The sequence below is a fragment of the Bubalus bubalis genome, chromosome 4, assembly GCF_019923935.1.
Source record: "Bubalus bubalis isolate 160015118507 breed Murrah chromosome 4, NDDB_SH_1, whole genome shotgun sequence".
Taxonomy (NCBI): domain Eukaryota; kingdom Metazoa; phylum Chordata; class Mammalia; order Artiodactyla; family Bovidae; genus Bubalus; species Bubalus bubalis.
In genome coordinates this window covers 62,276,920-62,297,614 of record NC_059160.1, presented here as the reverse complement: position 1 = coordinate 62,297,614, position 20,695 = coordinate 62,276,920, and the positions used below count along the sequence as shown (strand labels likewise).

At 36.9% G+C, this 20,695-nt stretch overlaps 1 pseudogene; it reads right to left on the bottom strand.

Moving 5' to 3' along the window:
- Nucleotides 1-3,649: 3,649 nt before the first annotated feature.
- LOC102403409 lies at nucleotides 3,650-20,384 on the bottom strand (annotated as a pseudogene).
- Between the last annotated feature and the right edge of the window lie 311 nt (nucleotides 20,385-20,695).

Below are 20,695 nucleotides of genomic sequence, written 5' to 3'. Positions count from 1 at the left end.
GGGAGAGAGTGGGAAGATTTGGGAGAATGGCATTGAAACATGTAAAATATCATGTATGAAACGAGTTGCCAGTCCAGGTTCGATGCACGATACTGGATGCTTGGGGCTGGTGCACTGGGACGACCCAGAGGGATGGTGTAGGGAGGGAGGAGGGAGGAGGGTTCGGGATGGGGAACACATGTATACCTGTGGCAGATTCATTTTGATATTTGGCAAAAGTAATACAATTATGTAAAATTTAAAAATGAAATAAATTAAAAAAAAAAAAAAAGAATCTGCCTGCAACACAGGAATCCCTGGGTTTGCATGGAAGATCCCTTGGAGAAGGGAATGGCAACCCATTCCAGTATTCTTGCCTGGAGAATCCCATGGACAGAGGAGCCTGGTGTGCTACAGTCCATGAGGTCAGAAAAAGTCGGACACAACTGAGTGACTAACACTCACTTTTCGTCAGTATTAAGAACATTTCTTTTCTGTGCTTTCCCTTAATATTCTAACATTCATAATTGGTGTTGTGTTTATCTTGTAATACCCGGGAATAGTTGATATCTAGACCATACTTCCTAACAATGCTGGTAACTCAGCTTGATTTTTGTCTTTCCTTTTCTTGTTTTGTACTAGTTCCCAGGATATTCTTGACTAGTATCTTATGCTGAATGGCAATACTTATCTTATATTATCAACATTAGATCAGATTTAAGTACTGTTACTCATTTGTTACACCCCATTACTGTTACCCTGCAGATATTTTCCTCTCTAGGTTAATGCATTTTTCTTTCTTGCTAGGTTATACCATTTAGGATTTCTATTAGTTATAGTAAAAGCTAAAATTTTGAGTCCTTTTATTTCTTAAATTGCATTGTTTTAGTCTCATACTTAAATGGTTCCTATCTCATATATATGATTTCTAACCTAGAGGGGGAGGATGGGGAGGGATGTGGGAGGGAGGTTCAAAAGGGAGGGGATATATGTGTACCTATGGCTGATTCACGTTGAGGTTTGACAGAAAACAGAAAAATTCTGTAAAGCAATGATCCTTTAATAAAAAATAAATTAATTAAAAAAGAAATAGTTTTCTGAGACCAAGTTCATCTTCTTATATGAAGAATTCCAGTAATATGTTGATATTAATACAATACAGTACATTGGTAGGCTATCATTCTTAAGCACTGCTTGGGTTTTATACTATTCTTTTCTAAATTAAGTTTTATTGGAGTGTAGTAGCTTTACAATGCTGTTAGTTTCTACTGTACAGCAAAATGAATCTGGTTTACCTATACATATAACCCTCCCTTTTTTGAACTTCCTTCCCATTCAGCTCACCACTGTGTATTAAGTAGAGGTTTCTGTGCTATATAGTGGATTCTCATTAGTTATCTGTTTTATGCATAATACGTATATATGTTAATCCCAATCTCCCAATTCATCCTAGTTCTCTTTCCCCCCATAGTATCTATATGGTTGCTCTCTACATCTGCATCTCTATTTCTGCTTTGTAAATAAGTTCATCTGTGTGATATTTCTAGATTCCACATGTAAGTGATATTATATGATATTTGTTTTTCTCTTTATGACTTAACTTCACTCTGTATGACAGTCTTTATGTCTACACATAATTCTACCAATGGCACTATTTTGTTCCTTTAAATAGAGGAATCATATTCCATTGTATATATATACAGCACATCTTGAATATCCATTCTTATGTTGAAGGATATTTATATTCCTTCCATGTCCAGGGTGTTGTAAATGGTGCTGCAAAGAACATTCAGGTGCAATGCTCCAGTTCCAGCTCCCAGCCTCTGTGAGAGCTGGTGAACATTGATTCCAGTCTGGGGTATATAGGGTTGTGGCACCAATGTCTGTGTGGTTCTCACTGTATCCAGTCTGACACAGATCTGCTGCTTCACCCTCCTCTGACAGCCTCAAATGCTTCCTTTCTGTCTCAACCAAATTCTCCAACAGTGAGGGGCCTTCCTCAGACGTGGGAATCTTTCTTCTGGTTCAGCTCCCACACCCCAGGGTGCAGGCCCAGTCCTTCTTTCCCTCCTTTTCCTTCTACCTTCTGTTATTTCATTCTACCTAGTTATGCTTGGATCTATACAGTCCTTTCCAATGACCAAGGTCTTCTGGTAGTGTTCAGCCAGTGTTGTGAGAGAATTGTTCCATCTGTGGATGTACTCCTGATGCATCCATGGAGAGAGATGCACTCCATGTCCATCCATTTCTCCACCATCTTGGAATGCTGAGAAATATTTTTCCTTATTCTCAGATACTCCTATAAACCAATTCAAATTCCAAAGAAAAATCTAGGTATTGCACTGTAAAAGAAAGCGAGAGAACTCAAAAGGCATGTAATTATATGGAGCCAATCTTCTCCTGGCTTTTAGAGAAATTCAGTAACTTATCTCTTGCAGACTCTGTAAATTTGATCTCTAGAATTCATTTGATTTTTGCTTCAATAAGTTGCAAACATCACTTTTTTCCATTGCTATACCACTTTATTTTTTTAAATTTAATTTTATTATTTTATTTTATTTTATTTTTTTTTACTTTACAATATTGTATTGGTTTTGCCATACATCAATATGCATCCACCACGGGTGTACACATCACTTTTTATCTTAGTGAATTTATACTATATTTTCTTTCCCACATTTCTTTTGTTCAAAGTATAGCAATACTGTACATTAAAATCAACTTGATTAGCAGAAAGAAAAGACTAGTGACTCCACTGACCTTTCTGAGATTTAGTTTGTGTCAGTAGCATGACCAGTAACAGTACCAAAGGCTCAGTTGGAAATAGAAACTAGAATAGAATAGTAAACTGCAATTTGACACTGTATGGAATAATAATTATTGCAGTCAAATAAGGAATGTTTTAGATAGTTAAAGCAGCTTTATTCAAGCAGGAAAATTCTGTGGAAGACATAGACTGTACTTAGGTTTTGAAGTAAGACATTGCAGTAAATTCTTACATTATAATTCAACTCATAGGTATAGGTAGACAATATCTCTCAGAAACTCAAAATTTAGCGGTGTAGTTAAAAATATTTTCATTTGGGGTCATATAAAATTTGACTATTTTTCTTATTCATCACATAAAGAATAATCAAAATGTATTATCTTACTGTGTGAAAACATATTTTGTAAAATAATTATAAATTATATCTTACTTTATAATTTGTACAATCTGTTCACACATTAAAAATTATAACACTTATGAAATAATATTCTCAGGAGCATAATACTATATCTATTATAACTGAACTATTTTTAACTAAATAATTGATTTCATCATTTCTTTCAAGTAGTCAGTTTTGTTCTAAAACTATAACTACAGCTCCACACATTTTATTCACATGCCAAGTCCTGAAAAGTTATCTAACACATAGCTCATAGAAAGCCTTATTGAAAACGTTTCTTACAATGTGATCTGTGAAAAATATCACATTTAAAATACTGCATTCCTGAAATTGATAAACGAACAGATTTGTAGAGCAGAAATTCTAGCAGGAAATGATAGCTTGGAAGGAGGTCCTAAATTGGCTGAAATTGCTATATAATCTAAAAATATAGACAGAATAAGACAAACTAGACCAAGATTAAAAGGAAAACAGTTTTTTCCTTTATACATTTTAGAATTTTCTCATTTGTTTGAAGTAAACCAAACTATCTGGGCCATATCTTTAAAGGCCTGTTTCACTTGCTGGTTCCTTAGGTTATAAATGAAGGGATTCAGCAAAGGGGCAACTGAGGTATTGAGTACAGCTACTCCTTTGTTTAAGGTCACTCTGTCATTGGCTGATGCTTTTATGTACATGAAGATGCAGCTTCCATAAGAAATGGAAACTACAATCATGTGGGAAGAACAGGTAGAAAAGGCTTTGGTCCTTTGTTGGACAGAAGGGAATTTGAGAATTGTCTTGATGATATAAGCATAGGAGAGAATCACTAACATCAGTGTGGCCATCAGTGTCACCATAGCCAAGAGAAAGGACATCAGCTTTAGGAAATGTGTATCTGAACAAGAGAACTATAGGATGGGAAAACAATCAGAAATAAAATGATCAATGACATTGGAATCACAGAATTCCAACTTGAGCCCTAAGATGACTGGAGGAAAGATCCTCAGGAATCCAGTTGCCCAAGAGCTGAGTATAAGTTGGTGGCAAACTCTATTGCTCATGAGAGTGGTGTAATGGAGGGGTTTACATATGGCCACATAATGGTCATTAAGACATAGCAGGTAGAAGGTAAAATTCAGTGATTCCCGAAAAAAAAAACAACAAAAACTGAGTCATACAACTCATATAGGAAATAGTTCTGTCCTTTGTGACAGGGCTCATCAAGAACCTTGGAATGCAAACAGTTGTGAATGAAATTTCTAAAAAGGAGAAATTGTGTAGAAAGAAATACATTGGTGTCTTAAGGTGGGAATCTAGCAGAGTGAGAAGGATGATGGCTAAGTTTCCTGTCACACTGAACACATATGTAAAAAATAGAAAGAGAAAAACTACAATCTGGAACACAGGTCATCTGTCAGACCCAAAAGAATGAACTCTGCATTGAGTGGTTCCCCATTTATCTCATAGGGGTTTTATTAAACATAGAGAAAAAGATCTTAAAAAAAATTAATAGGATTGGGTGTTAGAGTCAATAAGAAAAAAAAAAAGATGAGAGAGAAGCTAACATTAAATTTATGCCAACAATATGCTAAGCACCGTGTTTGGGAATGTACATAAATTTTCTTGTTAATATCTGCAAACCCCTCTATGAGTAGAATATTACTATCCCCACTTTTTAGAGAAAGAAATTGAGGCTTAAAGATTTTTTCTGAGGTACATATCTAAATCTCAGCTTTTTAATAGAAATATGTTGAATCTTTAATGAATATAAATATTATAAAGACACAACAGATAAAATCCTCTGAATCCCTTGGGTGAGATCTAAGCATTTGTATTTTTATAAAGTTTAAAGTTCATAGCCAATGAAGATGTACTGTGTTGGTAATTCAGTGGGATGTTGAACCCAAAGCCTTTTACATTCGTGTTTGTGAATTCACTTAAAATCTATGGAAATTATATGTGAAGAGGGCATATATAGTTTTTTTTTTTTTTAATCTTCTGAATGTCTTCTTAGCCTCCTTGTAGATAAGATGTACTACTTCTGTACGAAGTTTATAATTTACAGGATTCCTAACAGATAAAATTACTGTAAAACTTTCAATTGATGGTAATAATAATGCTTTTTCTCAACATGTCCAAATAGTCAGCTTTATTTTAAAATCTATCATATATTGTATCTAAAATTTCTTACGATTCTATGTTTCCTTTCCTTTCCTTAGTTTCTATGTCAGAATTTAAGCCTGTATAGTACTATTATGTGTTTCTTCCTTAATAGGTGTCTCTTAGGGTGATTTAAAAAGATAAACTCTGGTTCTTTGAGAGGATAAATAAAATTGACAAACCATTAGCCAGACTCAACAAGAAACAAATGGAGAAAAATCAATAAAATTAGAAATTAAAATGGAGAGATCACAACAGACAACAAAGGATCATAAGAGACTACTACCAGCAATTATATGCCAATAAAATGGACAACTTGGAAGACATGGACAAATTCTTAGAAAAGTACAACTTTCCAAAACTGAACCAGGAAGAAATAGAAAATCTTAACAGACACATCACAAGCACAGAAATTGAAACTGTAATCAGAAATCTACCAGCAAACAAAAGCCCAGGTCCAGACAGCTTCACAGCTGAATTCTACCAAAAATTTAGAGAAGAGCTAACACCTATCCTGCTCAAACTCTTCCAGAAAATAGCAGAGGAAGGTAAACTTCCAAACTCATTCTATGAGGCCACTATCACCCTAATACCAAAACCTGACAAAGATGCCACAAAAAAGGAAAACTACAGGCCAGTATCACTGATGAACATAGATGCAAAAATACTTAACAAAATTCTAGCAATCAGAATCCAACAACACATTAGAAAGATCATACACCATGACCAAGTGGGCTTTATCCCAGGGATGTGAGGATTCTTCAATATCTGCAAATCAATCAATGTAATACACTACATTAACAAATTGAAAAATAAAAGCCATATGATTATCTTAATAGATGCAGAGAAAGCCTTTGACAAAATTCAACATCCATTTATGATAAAAACTCTCCAGAAAGCAGGAATAGAAGGAACATATCTCATCATAATAAAAGCTATATATGACAAACCCACAGCAAACATTATCCTCAATGGTGAAAAGTTGAAAGCATTTCCCCTAAAGTCAGGAACAAGACAAGGGTGCCCACTTTCACCACTACTATTCAACATAGTTTTGGAAGTTTTGGCCAAAGCAATCAGAGCAGAAAAAGAAATAAAAGGAATCCAAATTGGAAAAGAAGTAAAACTCTCACTGTTTGCACATGACATGATCCTTTACATAGAAAACCCTAAAGACTCCACCAGAAAATTACTAGAGCTAATCAATGAATATAGTAAAGTTGCAGGATATAAGATCAACACCCAGAAATCCCTTGCATTCCTATACACTAATAATGAGAAAATAGAGAAATTAAGGAAACAATTCCATTCACCATTGCAATGAAAAGAATAAAATACTTAGGAATATACCTACTTAAAGAAACGAAAGACCTATATATAGAAAACTATAAAACACTGGTGAAAGAAATCAAAGAAGACACTAATAGATGGAGAAATATACCATGTTCATGGATTGGAAGAATCACTATAGTGAAAATGAGTATGTTATCCAAATCAATCTATAGATTCAATGCAATCCCTATCAAGCTACCAACGGTATTTTTCACAAGCTAGGACAAATAATTTCACAATTTGTATAGAAATACAAAAAACCTCGAATAGCTAAAGCAATCTTGAGCAAGAAGAATGGAACTGGAGGAATCAACCTGCCTGACTTCAGGCTCTACTACAAAGCCACAGTCGTCAAGACAGTATGGTACTGGCACAAAGACAGAAATATAGATCAATGGAACAAAATAGAAAGCCCAGAGATAAACTCACACACCTATGGACACCTTATCTTTGACAAAGGAGGCAAGAATATACAATGGAGAAAAGACAATCTCTTTAACAGGTGGTGTTGGGAAAACTGATCAACCACTTGTAAAGGAATGAAACTGGAACACTTTCTAACACCATACACAAAAATAAACTCAAAATTGATTAAAGATCTAAGTGTAAGACCAGAAACCATAAAACTCCAGGGAAGATTTGGGAGAATGGCATTGAAATATGTATAATATCATATATGAAATGAGTCGCCAGTCCAGGTTCAATGCACGATACTGGATGCTTGGGGCTGGTGCACTGGGACGACCCAGAGGGATGGTATGGGGAGGGAGGAGGGAGGAGGGTTCAGGATGGGGAACACATGTATACCTGTGGCAGATTCATTTTGATATATGGCAAAACCAATACAATATTGTAAAGTTAAATAAAATAAAATTAAAAACAAAACAAAACAAAAAAACCCCTAGAGGAGAACATAGGCAAAACCATCTCTACCATATCAGAGCAGGATCCTCTATGACCCACCTCCCAGAATATTGGAAATAGAAGCAAAAATAAACAAATGGGACCTAATTAAACTTAAAAGCTTCTGCACAACAAAGGAAACTCTAAGCAAGGTGAAAAGACAGCCTTCGGAATGGGAGAAAATAATAGCAAATGAAGCAACTGACAAACAACTAATCTCAAAAATATACAAGCAACTCCTGCAGCTCAATTCCAGAAAAATAAATGACCCAATCAAAAAATGGGCCAAAGAACTAAATAGACATTTCTCCAAAGAAGACATACACATGGCTAACAAACACATGAAAAGATGCTCAACATCACTCATTATCAGAGAAATGCAAATCAAAACCACAATGAGGTACCATTTCACGCCAGTCAGAATGGCTGTGATCCAAAAGTCTACAAGCAATAAATGCTAGAGAGGGTGTGGAGAAAAGGGAGCCCTTTTACACTGTTGGTGGGAAAGCAAACTGGTACAGCCACTATGGAGAACAGTGTGGAGATTCCTTAAAAAACTGGAAATAGAACTCCCTTATGACCCAGCAATTGCACTGCTGGGCATACACACCAAGGAAACCAGAACTGAAAGAGACACGCGTACCCCAATGTTCATCGCAGCACTGTTTATTATAGCCAGGACATGGAAGCAACCTAGAAGTCCATCAGCAGACGAGTGGATAAGAAAGCTGTGGTACATCTACACAATGGAGTATTACTCAGCCATTAAAAAGAATACATTTGAATCAGTTCTAATGAGGTGGATGAAACTGGAGCCTATTATACAGAGTGAAGTAAGCCAGAAAGAAAAACACCAATACAGTATACTAACGCATATATGTGGAATTTAGAAAGATGGTAATGATAACCCTGTATGCGAGACAACAAAAGAGACACTGATGTATAGAACAGTCTTCTGGACTCTGTGGGAGAGGGAAAGGGTGGGATGATTTGGGAGAATGGCATTGAAACATGTATAATATATGTGCAACGAATCGCCAGTCTAGGTCTGATGCATGATACAGGATGCTCGGGGCTGGTGCGCTGGGATGACCCAGAAGGATGGGATGGAGAGGGAGGTGGGAGGGGGATTTAGGATGGGGAACACGTGTACCTCTGTGGCAGATTCATGTTGATGTATAGCAAAACCAATACAATATTGTAAAGTAATTAGCCTTCAATTAAAATAAATAAATTTATATTAAAAAAAAAAGATAAACAGAGAAGGCAATGGCAACTCACTCCACTACTCTTGCCTGGAAAATCCCATGGACGGGGTTGTCTGGTAGGCTGCAGTCCATAGGGTCACCAGGAGTCAGACACGACCGATCAACTTCACTTTCACTTTTCACTTTCAAGCATTGGAGAAGGAAATGGCACCCCCTCCAGTGTTCTTGCCTGGAGAATCCCAGGGACGGAGGAGTCTGGTGGGCTGCCGTCTATGGGGTCGCACAGAGTCGGACATGACTGAAGCGACTTTGCAGCAACAAAAAGATAAAATTTGATCTAATCCAGACGGTTTGTGTGAATATCACAATAATTTCCAGAATTAAATGAGGAAAGGTTTAGAGTAATTAATGATATCTTCTGTGTCAAATGCTGCTTAATATTACTGTCTGCTAAATGAAAATAATCTGTTCTTCTTCACATATATTCTCATTTAATAAGTATCTTAATAACTTCTATTTTTAATTAATGAATAGATGTATTTTTTAAGAGGATATAAACGTGCAGAAGAAATTGATAACTAAAATATGGCCAAATTTTGATTAGAAGTGAGAATGTCTCTTTTTTGAGATCATTTTATTAGTCTTCTTTTCTCAACTTTTTCATTGTTAAGTTTATGCAGTTAATAAAACCCCCAATGGACAGATTTAAATCATTTTATGAATAGACACCATTTATATATGTTATATTTCTATACAAAAAAGATGAAAAACAATTATCCAGAAAGAAAAAATCAAACTGCTTATAAATATCTGCCTTTGATTTCCAGAAAACTACCTTAATTCACAATTAAAACAAAAGATCCAACCTCTAAAGCACTTACCTTATTTCCTGCATTGTCCTGTATTTTTGCCTAAGATGTGAAAAGGGAGAAAAAATGGATTATCAATCTACTCAAAGTCTAAACAATATTATTTCAGCAAGAAATTGAAAGAAAAATAGCTTTTAAGTTAAAACTCAATGCCAAAAGTTGGAATGTGTTCTGTGCTTCTGTAAATTTTCCCCTCCCACCTCACTCTTGTATGAAAAGGTAAACTGAGGCCAACATTCTGGACTTGGGTAGAAGAAGCTACTTTATTTTATTTTAGCCAAAATAAGATAAATTATCTAGAATTTAAGTGAATAAGCCCAAATGATATCATATATATTATTAATATAATACATTCTTATATTTCTTACATGTGGAAATAGAATTAGAAAAAATCCAGGCACTTTTGACAAAAGTGTTGGCATATCCTCCAAGTAGCGAGATGTTTTATAGTTAATTTCACACACTAATTGAAGGGGCTTTCTTTTATCATTTATTTACTTACTTACATACTCAAGGGATTCACTGAGAAGGTAAAAGAAGCAAAACTACACAAAGAAAAGTTACCCTTGAGACTAATGAACAGAACACACTAATTATATGCAATAAAACTGACATATAGCATATTATCATACAATGTGAAGGGCGTATCACCTATAAGAGAACTGAGGTTATTAAACATCTCTAAGACAGTAAACAAGAACAATTGGTGGGTCAGGATCATAGTCATTATTCAGTGATTAGCTTTAGTATTTAAGGTTAAAGGTATAAAAATTCTACTAGTTTTACCACATTCACAAAATTTTTCATTCAGTCAATCCTTGTTGAGATGACTGAAAAATTACTAATTTTATCATGAATTGTGGCATGCTCCAAGCTGATTAATTTGGGTATCAATGACCTTAGTATGTAAGACTCAAGTAGAGCAGTATTTAAGACTCTAAGAAACATGACTGAGTAAAAGGAGATACAAGGTTAAATGGTGATGTAAGAATTGTATCCAAGGAATGTAAAAACTATATGACACTTTTAGTGGCTCAAGAAATTAAGGAAGAATCACATCCAGACATTAGTAACTTTATGGTATTTCTTCCAAGTGTGTTAAAATAAAAACATTAAAGGTAACAGTATTCCTACCCTTGACTTAACATGTATGAGAGAAAGAGAAACCCCATGAAGTGAAAAAAAAAAAAACAAAAACCCAGCATTATCCCACTCACATACACTCAGAGAGAATGTCAAGGGCTGTATACCCCTATCTTGCCCCCGCTCTCCTCTCTTCCCCCTGGTAACCACTAGTTTGTTCTTTAATTGTGTAAGCCTGTTTCTGTTTTGTTATATTCGTTTCTTTCATTTTATAGATTCCTTAAGAAAGTGATAGCATACAGTGTTTGTCTTTCTGTGGCTGACTTATTTCACTTAGCGTGATACCATCCTGGTCCATCTACCGTGAGATATTACCTCACACCTGTGTCAGAATGGCTATCATCAGAAAGACCATAAAAAAATGTTGGGAGAATGAAGACAAAAGGGAACCCTAGTACACTGCTGCTGAGAATGTGAATTGGTGCAACCACTCTGGAAAATGGTTTTGTGGTTCCTCAAAAGACTAAAAATAGAACTGTCATATGATCCATCAGTTCCACTCCTGGGTATTTATCTGAAGCAAATGAAAACACTAATTTGAAAAGATACTTGCATGCCAGTATTTATGGAACATTATCTACAACTGCCAATATATAGATGCAACCTAAGTATTTATCAACAGGTGAAAAGATAAAGAAGATGTTGTATATATATGCATATAATAGACTAGTATTCAGCCATAAAATAAAGAGATGTTACTTTTGAAATACTAGCATTTATATACAATTTAGAAAATGAAAACAAAAGATATTCTAATTCCTTTTCTCTGAACAAATTTTGATGTCCAAGAGGAAGGGATGGGGGGTGGCAGGAGGTGGTAATGTGTTACTCTATTCCTGTTTAGGTTTTATTTTCTCCAGCTTTATTGAGATATGACTGACATATACAATTTGTAAATTAAGTTGTACAATATGTTGATTTCACACTTGTATGTTGTAAAACTATTACCACCATAGAATGAACTAACAACTCCATAACATTACATCGTTACCGTTCCCTTTTTTGAGGTGAAATCATATAAGATCTACTTTCTTAGTAACTTTCTTGTATATCAGATCAGATCAGATCAGTCGCTCAGTCGTGTCCAACTCTTTGCGACCCCATGAATCGCAGCATGCCAGGCCTCCCTGTCCATCACCAACTCCCGGAGTTCACTCAGACTCACGTCCATCGAGTCAGTGATGCCATCCAGCCATCTCATCCTCTGTCGTCCCCTTCTCCTCCTGCCCCCAATCCCTCCCAGCATCAGAGTCTTTTCCAATGAGTCAACTCTTCGCATGAGGTGGCCAAAGTACTGGAGTTTCAGCTTTAGCATCATTCCTTCCAAAGAAATCCCAGGGCTGATCTCCTTCAGAATGGACTGGTTGGATCGCCTTGCAGTCCAAGGGACTCTCAAGAGTCTTCTCCAACACCACAGTTCAAAAGCATCAATTCTTCAGCGCTCAGCCTTCTTCACAGTCCAACTCTCACATCCATACGTGACCACAGGAAAAACCATAGCCTTGACTAGATGAACCTTTGTTGGCAAAATAATGTCTCTGCTTTTGAATATGCTATCTAGGTTGGTCATAACTTTCCTTCCAAGGAGTAAGCGTCTTTTAATTTCATGGCTGCAGTCACCATCTGCAGTGATTTTGGAGCCCAGAAAAATAAAGTCTGACACTGTTTCCACTGTTTCCCCATCAATTTCCCATGAAGTGATGGGATCGGATGCCATGATCTTCGTTTTCTGAATGTTGAGCTTTAAGCCAACTTTTTCACTCTCCACTTTCACCTTCATCAAGAGGCTTTTTAGTTCCTCTAATACAGTATTATTAACTATAATCACCATGCTATACATTATATCCTCAGAATTTATTTGTTTTATTACTAAAATTTGTACTCTTTGACCCAACGTCTGCTTATCTTTGCAAGAACATATAATGGAGAAAAGACAGTCTCTTCAATAAGTGGTTCTGGGAAAACTGGACATATACATATAAAAGAATGACATTAGAACCCTCCTTAACACCATACCATGATCAAATTGGACTGAAGACCTAGATGTAAGGTCAGACACTATAAAACTCTTAGAGTAAATCAGAGGGAGAACATTCTTTGATATAAATCACAGCAAGATATTTTTTGACCCATCTCCTCGAATAGTACAAGTTACAATAAAGCAAAAATAAATAAATGGGATCTAATTAAACTTAAAATCCTTTACACAACAATGGAAACCATAAAAAAAAAAAAACAAAAAGACAACACTCAGAAATGGAGAAAATATTTGCAAACAAAGCAACTGAAAAGGAATTAATCCCCAAATATACAAGTAGTGCATGCAGCACCTTACCACAAAAAAAAAAAAAAAAACCAACCAACCAACCAAACAAAAAAAAAAAACCAACAAAACAAGCAAAAAGAAAAAAAAAACAAGAACAAACATCCTAGTTAAAAAATGGCCAAAAGAATTAAATAGACATTTATTCAATGAAGAGATACAGAAGGCCAACAAACACATGAAAATATGCTCACAATCACTTAAGTACTCAGTTCAGTTCATTCACTCAGTCATGTCCGACTCTTTGCTACCCCATGAACCACAGCAGGCCAGGCCTCCCTGTCCATCAACAACTCCCAAAGTTCACCCAAACCCATGTTCATTGAGTTGGTGATGCCATCCAACCATCTCATCCTCTGTCGTCCCCTTCTCCTCCTACCCTCAATCTTTCCCAGCATCAGGGCCTTTTCAAATGAGTCAGCTCTTTGCATGAGGTGGCCAAAGTATTGGAGTTTCAGCTTCAGCATCATTCCCTCCAAAGAAATCCCAGGGCTGATCTCCTTCAGAATGGACTGGTTGGATCTTCTTGCAGTCCAAGGGACTCTCAAGAGTCTTCTCCAACACCACAGTTTAAAAGCATCAATTCTACGGCGCTCAGCCTTCTTCACAGTCCAACTCTCACATCCATACATGACCACTGGAAAAACCATAGCCTTGACTAGATGAACCTTTGTTGGCAAAGTAATGTCTCTGCTTTTCAATATGCTGTCTAGGTTGGTCACAACTTTCCTTCCAAGGAGTAAGCGTCTTTTAATTTCATGGCTGGAGTCACCATATACAGTGATTTTGGAGCCCAGAAAAATAAAGTCAGCTATTGTTTCCACTGTTTCCCCACATATTTCCCATGAAGTGATGGGACCGGATGCCATGATCTTAGTTTTCTGAATGATGAACTCTAAGCCAACTTTTTCACTCTTCTCTTTCACTTTCATCAAGAGGCTCTTTAGTTCTTCTTCACTTTCTGCCATTAGGGTGGTGTCATCTGCATATCTGAGATATTTGATATTTCTCCTGGTAATCTTGATTCCAGCTTGTACTTCTTCCAGCCCAGCATTTCTCATGATGTACTCTGCATATAAGTTAAATAAGCAGGGTGACAATATACAGCCTTGACATGCTCCTTTTCCTATTTGGAATCAATCTGTTGTATTAGAGAAATGCAAGCAAAACTACAGTGAGGTATGACCTCATGCCAGTCAGAATGCCCACAATAAAAAATTCTACAAACAATATACGCTGGAGAGAGTGTGGAGAAAACAGAATGCTCCTACACTACTGGTGGGAATGTAAATTGATACAGTCACTATGGAGAACAATATGGAGATTCTTCAAAAAATTAAAAATTAAACTGACATATGGCCCAGCAATCCCACTCCTGGGCATATTCTTGGAGAAAATAATAATTAAATAAGATATGTGCACTTGAATGTTCATTGCAGCACTATTTACAATAACCAGGGCATGGAAGTAACCCAAATGTCCATCCAGAGAGGAATGGAAAAAGAAGATTTGGTATATACATACTATGGAATATCAGCCCGAAAAGGAATGAAACAGTGCCATTTGCAAAGACATAGATGGACCTAGAGACTGTTGTATAAAGTGAAGTATGTCAGAAAGAGAAAAACAAATATCATTTAATATCACTTACATGTGGAATCTAGAAAAATGTTACAGATGAACTTATTCTCAAAGCAAAAATAGAGACACAGATGTAGAACACTACCATGGGGTGGGGGAAGGGATGATGAGTGAATTAAGATATTGGGATCAACATATATACACAGTATGTATAATATAGATGACTAATGAGTATCTAGTGTATAGCACAGGAAAACTCTATTCAATAACAGAAGTAGGGTGTTAAAAGATGAGTAACACTTATTCTGAAATATGAAGTAATATTGATAACAAAAAGAAACCATTACCATTCAACATAAGACACTGTCAATAGTATCCTTCAAGTTAGTCCAAAACAAGAAAAAGAAAGTAAAAAATCAGGCTGAGTTACAGCTTTGTTTGGAACTATTCTCTGGATGTCAATTATTTGTGGACATTAAAAGAAAAACCAATATTGAATATGTGAGTTAACCTATAATACACAGCAATAAAAATGTACTTAATACTCCTTTAAAGAAGCTGAGATAGTAAATTTTATTTTATATGTATTTAGTCAAAATTGTAAAAAAATAAAATGAGAAGGTGTCAACAAAAACAAATATATATTGAGGGTAATCACAGAATAAAAAGAAATACAGGTCAATTCTCTTCACAAGATGTTGAAAAGAATGAGCAATTTTGAAAACTATGAAAATTAAAAATAAAATATTTAACTGTAAAAGTGAAGTGTTTGACTCTTTGCCTGCCAGGCTCCTCCGTCCATGGGATTTTTCAGGCAAGAGTACTGGAGTGGGTTGCCATTTCCTTCTTCAGAGGATCTTCCGGACACAGGGATTGACGCCGGGTCTACCTGCATTATAGACAGATGCTTTACCATCTAAGCCACCAGGGAAGATCACCATTTAATTGTACTACTAAACAAAAATAGATTGTAAAATATAATATTATCTCATTTTAAAGTATGAATTATGAAAAATGTCATAATCAGAAAAATATGAATTCTTTCTGAAATGTAACTTGAGATTCTATTTCAGGAAAATCCACAAACCAGTTGAAGACCAGTAAAAAAGCTGGGGAAAATAGTCACAACCCACATAACAGTCAATATGTCAATATACACAGAAGTAATAACAATAATGCTCACTTTTTTGTGGCATCTTTGTCTGGTATCAGGGTGACGGTGGCCTCATAGAATGAGTTTGGGTGTTTACCTTCCTCTGCAATTTTCCTGAAAAGTTTGAGCAGAATAGCTGTTAGTTCTCTAAATTTTTGGTAGAATTTACCTGTGAAGCCATCTGGTCCTGGACTTTTGTGTGTTGGAAGATTTTTTAAATTATGATCTCGATTTCCATGCTTGTGATGAGTCTGTTAAGACTTTCTATTTCTTCCAGGTTCAGTTTTGGAAGGTTATACTTTTCTAAGAATTTGTCCATTTCTTCCAAGTTGTCCATTTTATTGACATATAATTGCTCATAGTCTCTTTTGTATTTCTGTGTTGTCTGTTGTGATTTCTCCATTTTCATTTCTAATTTGATTGATTTGATTCTTCCTTTTTTTTCTTGATGAGTCTGGCTAACAGTTTATCCATTTATCTTCTCAACAAGTTGTAGTTTTGTTGATCTTTGCTATAGTCGCCCTTGTTTCTTTTTCATTTATTTCTGCTCTGATTTTTATGATTTCTTTCCTTCTACTAACTTTGGGGTTCTTCTGTTCTTCTTCTAGTTGCTTTAGGTATAAAGTTAGGTGGTTTATTTGATGTTTCTCTTATTTTTTGAGGTAGGCTTGTATTGCTAGGAGTTAACAAGGCCCAAGGACGGGGGAGCCTGCTGGGCTGCCATCTATGGGGTCGCACAAGAGTCGGACACAACTGAAGCGACTTAGCAGCAGCAGCAGGAGATGGCAGAAAGGGGAGGACTTACAAAGCTTGGAATAAACAATGGATAGGAGGCACAGTGAGGATTTGTAGTTCTGGAGGGAAATAGGTCAAAGATTAGAAAGTAATGAGTTATAAAATCTATATGATAGAAGGATTGGAGATATTGGTAAAGATCTAGTTTATAGCCATGTCTAGTTTATAGCCAGGCCAATGAGAGCTCAAATAAGAAGTTATACCCAGTGGAATATTACTCAGCTATAAAAAATAACACATTTGAGTCAGTTCTAATGGGGTGGATGAAATTAGAACCTATTACACAGAGTCAGAAAGAAACACCAATATGGTATATTAACGTGTATATATGGGATTTAGAAAGATGGTAATGATGATCCTATGTGCAAGGCAGCAAAAGAGACACAGATGTAAAGAACAGACACTTGGACTCCGTGGGAGAAGGTGAGGATGGGACGATTTGAGAGAATAGCATTGAAACATGTATATTACCATATGAAAAACAGATGAATGGTGCAAGTTTGATGCATGAAGCAGGGCACACAAAGTTGGTGCTCTGCGACAATCCAGAGGGATGGAGTGGGGAGGGAGAAGGCATGGTGGTTCCTGATGGAGGGACACGTGTGGACCTGTGGCTGATTCATGTTGATGTATGGCAATAATGTTCGTAGGTCTGATGCTGTGTAGAGCAATATTGCATAGGCATCTGGAATGTTAGGTCCATGAATCAAGGCAAATTGCTGCTACTGCTGCTGCTAAGTCACTTCGGTCGTGTCCGACTCTGTGCGACCCCATAGACGGCAGCCCAACAGGCTCCCCTGTCCCTGGGATTCTCCAGGCAAGAATATTGGAGTGGGTTGCCATTTACTTCTCAAATTGGAGGTGGCCAAACAGGAGATGGCAAGAGTGAACATCAACGTTTTAGTAATCAGTGAACTAAAATGGACTGGAATGTGTGAATTTAACTCAGATGACCATTATATCTACTACTGTGGGCCAGAATTCCTTAGAAGAAATGGAGTAGCCATCATAGCCAACAAAAGAGTCTGAAATGCAGTACTTGGATGCAATCTCAAAAACGACAGAATGATCTCTGTTCGTTTTCAAGGCAACCTGTTCAATATCACAGTAATCCAAACCTATGCCCCCACCAGTAATGCTGAGAAAGCTGAAGTTGAATGGTTCTATGAAGACCTACGAGACTTTATAGAACTAAAACACAAAAAAATGTCCTTTTCATTATAGGGAACTGGAATGCAAAAGTAGGAAGCCAAGAGATACTTGGAGTAACAGGCAAATTTGGCCTTGGAGTACAAAATGAAGCAGGGCAAAGGCTGACAGAGCTTTGCCAAGAGAATGCACTCATCAAAGCAAACACCCTCTTCCAAGAACAGAAGAGAAGACTGTACACGTGGTCATCACCAGATGGTCAATTATGAAATCAGATTGATTACATTCTTTGCAGCTAACGACAGAGAAGCTCTATACAGTCAGCAAAAACAAAACTGGGAGCTGAATGTGGCTCAGATCATAAGCTCCTTATTGCCAAATTCAGACTTAAGTCGAAGATAGTAGGGAAAACAAATACCATTCAGGTATGACCTAAATCAAATCCCATACAGTTATACAGTAGAAGGGACAAATAGATTCAAGGGATTAGATCTGATAGAGTGCCTAAATAACTATGGATGGAGGTATATGGCATCATACAGGAGGCAGAGATCAAGACCATCCCCAAGAAAAAGAAATGCAAAAAGGCAAAATGGTTACCTGAGGAGGCCTTACAAATAGCTGAGAAAAGAAGAGAAGCAAAAGTCAAAGGTGAAAAGGAAAAATATACCCATTTGAATGGAGAGTTCCAAAGAATAGCAAGGAGCGATAAGAAAGCCTTCCTCAGTGATCATTGCAAAGAAATAGAGAAAAACAATAAAATGGGAAAGACTAGAGATCTCTTAAAGAAAATTAGAAATACCAAGGGAACATTTCATACAAAGATGGGCACAATGAAGGACAGAAATGGTACAGACCTAACAGAAGAAAAAGATATTAAGAAGAGGTGGCAAGAATACACAGAAGAACTATACAAAAAGATCTTCATGACCCAGAAAATGACGATGGTGTGATCACTCACCTAGAGCCAGACATCCTAGAATGTGAAGTCAAGTGGGGCTTAGGAAGAATCACTATGAACAAAGCTAATGGAAGTGACAGAATTCCAGTTGAGCTCTTTCAAATCCTGAAAGACGATGCTGTGAAAGTGCTACACTCAATATGCCAGCAAATTTGAAAAACTCAGCAGTGGCCACAGGACTGGAAAAGGTCAGTTTTCATCCCAATCCCATAGAAAGGCAATGCCAAAGAATGCTCAAGCTATGACACAATTGCACCCATCTCACGCGCTAGTAAAGTAATGTTCAAAATTCTCCAAGCCAGGCTTCAACAGTATGTGAACCATGAATTTCCAGATGTTCAAGCTGGTTTTAGAAAAGGCAGAGGAACAAGAGATTGAATTGCCAACATCCACTGGATCATCGAAAAAGCAAGAGAGTTCCAGAAAAGCATATATTTCTGCTTTATTGACTATACCATAGCCTTTGACTGTGTGGATCACAATAAACTATGGAAAATTCTGAAAGAGGTGGGAATACCAGACCACCTGACCTGCCTCTTGAGAAATTTGTATGCAGGTCAGGAAGCAACAGTTAGAACTGGACATGGAACAACAGACTGGTTCCAAATAGGAAAAGGAGTACATCAAGGCTGTATATTGTCACCCTGCTTATTTAACTTCTATGCAGAGTACATCATGAGAAACGCTGGGCTGGAAGAAACACAAGCTTGAATCAAGATTGCCAGGAGAAATATAAATAACCTCAGATATGCTGATGACACCACACTTATGGCAGAAAGTGAAGAGGAACTCAAAAGCCTCTTCATGAAAGTGAAAATGGAGAGTGAAAAAGTTAGCTTAAAGCTCAACATTTAGAAAACGAAGATCATGGCACCCGGTCCCATCATTTTATGGGAAATATTTGGGGAAACAGTGTCAGCCTTTATTTTTGGGGGCTCCAAATTCACTGCAGATGGTGACTGCAGCTATGAAATTAAAAGACGCTTACTGCTTGGAAGGAAAGTTATGACCAACCTAGATAGCATATTCAAAAGCAGAGACATGACTTTGCCAACAAGGTCCGTCTAGTCAAGGCTATGGTTTTTCCTGTGGTCATGTATGGATATGAGAGTTGGACTGTGAAGAAGGCTGAGCGCTGAAGAATTGATGCTTTTGAACTGTGGTGTTGGAGAAGACTCTTGAGAGTCCCTTGGACTGCAAGGAGATCCAACCAGTCCATTCTGAAGGAGATCAGCCCTGGGATTTCTTTGGAAGGAATGATGTGGAAGCTGAAACTCCAGTACTTTGGCCACCTCATGCGAAGAGTTGACTCATTGGAAAAGACTCAGCTGCTGGGAGGGATTTGGGGCAGGAGGAGAAGGGGACGACAGAGGATGAGATAGCTGGATGGCATCACTGACTTGATAGACATGAGTCTGAGTAAACTCTGGGAGTTGGTGATGGACAGGGAGGCCTGGCGTGCTGCGATTCATGGGGTCCCAAAGAGTCGGACACGACTGAGTGACTGAACTGAACTGAACTGAACTTACTTGTTTGTTCCTCAGTGCATAAATAAAGGGGTTTAACATGGGAGAAATGGAATTAGTAAGTATATATACTCCTTTATTAATGGTAATTTCATCTTTTAATGATGGTTTGATATAGACTAAGATGCAGCTGCCATAGGTGATCGAAACCATAATAAAGTGGGAAGAACAGGTGGGAAAGGCTTTTGTACTTTGCTGGGCAGTGGGGAATCTTAGAATTGTTGTGATGATATACATGTAGGACAAAACAACACATGTAAGAAACATGATAAATATCCACCACAGCCAACAATGGTCATTTCTTTGATGATCCATGGATCTGACCATGATATCTTCAGAAGTGGATTAAATTCACATAGAAAAAATGGTCAATGACAGAGTCACAGAATTCCAGGTCCAATTCCAAGTGAAATGTTGGAATATTGATGAAGAAAGTGGTCATCCAACAGCAGAAGACAAGCATT